The sequence below is a fragment of the Etheostoma spectabile genome, chromosome 17 (assembly GCF_008692095.1).
Source record: "Etheostoma spectabile isolate EspeVRDwgs_2016 chromosome 17, UIUC_Espe_1.0, whole genome shotgun sequence".
In the NCBI taxonomy this organism is placed as follows: Eukaryota; Metazoa; Chordata; class Actinopteri; order Perciformes; family Percidae; genus Etheostoma; species Etheostoma spectabile.
Genome location: NC_045749.1, coordinates 1,948,550 through 1,951,038, shown reverse-complemented (window position 1 = coordinate 1,951,038; position 2,489 = coordinate 1,948,550). Strand labels below are relative to the sequence as shown.

At 39.9% G+C, this 2,489-nt stretch overlaps 1 protein-coding gene across 1 annotated transcript in view; it reads right to left on the bottom strand.

Annotated features, from left to right (window-relative positions):
• The window catches only part of hectd2 (HECT domain containing 2), a 62,047-nt gene that overhangs the window by 27,005 nt on the left and 32,553 nt on the right, over positions 1-2,489 (bottom strand).

Here is a 2,489-nt window from a genome sequence, read left to right as displayed (position 1 = left end):
GTGTGTGTGTGTGTGTGTGTGTGTGTGAGGCAGAGCTGGGGCTTTCCCTGCGCTGCTAATGAGGGGAACACAGCTTTCATTGAGTGTGTTGCTTAGGGCCGACGTCTCCTTGCACCAAAAAAACAGACGACCGCGGAAAGATGGAAAGACGATGGAAAGAACAACTCGGCCACAGATAGAAAGTAAGAGGGAGGGAGAGAGACAGATAGAAAGAAAAAGGGGGAGAGAGAGAGAGAGAGAGAGAGAGAGAGAGAGAGGAGAGAGGCAGACAAACGTTTCCATTCAAGTATTTTCTATGTTAATTCCTAGGTACTGAAGGAGAAACAACATCGTGGGCGAAAATTCAATATTATGGAATATTAGGGATGGAAGCACTTGATTAAAAGACCACCCTCCACATATATACATATACACACATACAGTATATATATATACACATATATATATATATATATATATACATATACATATATATATATATATATATATATGTATATATATATATGTTCGCCTTTGAAGTGAGAACAGGTGGATATTATGGTTACGTATAGGCAAGAAAAAGTAAGCGTTATGCAGCAACGGAAAGAGTTTTGACACCAAAACGACTAGTTAAGTTAAGGAAAAGATCGGTTTGTATTAGAGGGGAACTATGCAGTTTTTAAGCTTAATTTACTTTAACTGAACAGCTGTGGAAACATTGGAATGGTTATATTACTTTTTTGAAGTTGAATGGTGGTCGTTTCCCTAGTGCTAATACCTTTATTAACATGCCTATGCTCAATATACATACATGTATATTTCACATTATAAATTATGGAACTGATACCTATTTTTCTATTACAGCATTGCGTTTATAGACCCTGTATACTTTAATAACACATTGCCGATGGAAACAAGGAGAACCATTCTTTGTCTTCTTTCACACTTTAAATTGGTCAATACCCAAAAGATATCGGAGCCAAGCTGAGCTTTGCTCTATTGGAAGCAGATGTGTCAGAGGCGATATTTGTTTTTGTTGTTTTTTCCTGTGTTTTCCCCAGGAAGCCAACTCCGATCCCTGGCTTAGAAGTCCTGCGTGTTAACGTCATCCCCGTTACCCCGACCTCCTCCCTACGCGGCCAGCCCACGTTCTTGTACAACAGCCGTCAAAGTGATGAAAACAGCAACAACAACAACAACAATAAAACGTGTAAATCATATATCAATGCCCATCTTTTCACAGCTTTTCGAAAGGTTCATAGGAACAGGCTGCAACCTATTTTGCACCATGTTCACTAAACCTATTTTGACTTAAATGAAGTCTCTCCTGAAATATATGACATGACTTCTTGGAACGGTCGCTGAACGTGTGAATCCACGGAGAAGAAGGGGATTGTGCTGCAGGAGCGGGTTAAGAGGCTTCCATGGAAGTCATAGGATTCCTCAGCGCCACTTCTCAACACTACAGGGAGAGAATTTGAGACAAGGAAGCATTTTTTGGTGGACTGTTTCTTTAACATTGGCAGAATTGGTTAGGCTTAAGTTTTTTTTTAAAGTTTGAAAGAAGAAGAGAAGAAGCGGACACAGACACAAGAAAGGACACAGGCACAAGGGCGCACGGCAAAGTGACAGAGACGTGGAGATAATTAGAGCCAGGCAGGAGCGTAAACTGAAACGAGAAACAGAAGGAGAGAAGAGGACAGTCATAACAAGAGCTGCTCCAGTCTGAAATAAGAGTTGGTTTCTGAGTTTCCAAAAGCAAAACTGACCACTTTTCTCAGCCATCTGACACTCATTCACCGACCTGAAAACTCACGCTGCTCCTCCCCTGAGACCTCCATGTAATAAAAATGTACTTTCCATTTTGATCCAATAAAAACCAGATTTTCTTTCCACTTGTTTCCAATAAAGTATGGCTTCCCTTCCCATTGACATTTCATCAAGCTAGATTTCCCTCCGGATTCTTACCGTTATCTGTGGTTCTCTGTTCTCCTTTTTACTTCATTCCCACTTGATTTAGGCTGTTTTGCCGGACATACTTTATATGTTTGATGTCAGCTGAAGGCCTTCCGAGCTACACTGCAGACATACGCTTACCGACACCCAAGACTTTGGCCCCGTTTAGACCCGGCGTGAACAAATGTCTTAGGTGATCCGATCACAAGTGCACAGCTCCAAGTATGTGTCCTGAGTAGAGCTTGACGGATATATCGGCAGGCCGATATTAGGCATTTCCCGATTTATCGGTATCGGTATTTATAATGGCTGATTTTTAATTATTTAAAAAAATATATTTATTCATCAGAATCATTCATAATGTCAGCCACGTTATGAGCCAACGCTCACAACATGGTTGACAGTTTGTTTTTATTTCATCATAACACCAGAGGGCGCTCTACATCGTCCCTGTTGGCTATATAGATTTAGTTTTTATCAAAAGGACTTTAAGTTTCATATCTTAAATTTGTATTTTTTTATTCATTTTATTCATCAGAACTTTAATATATTTT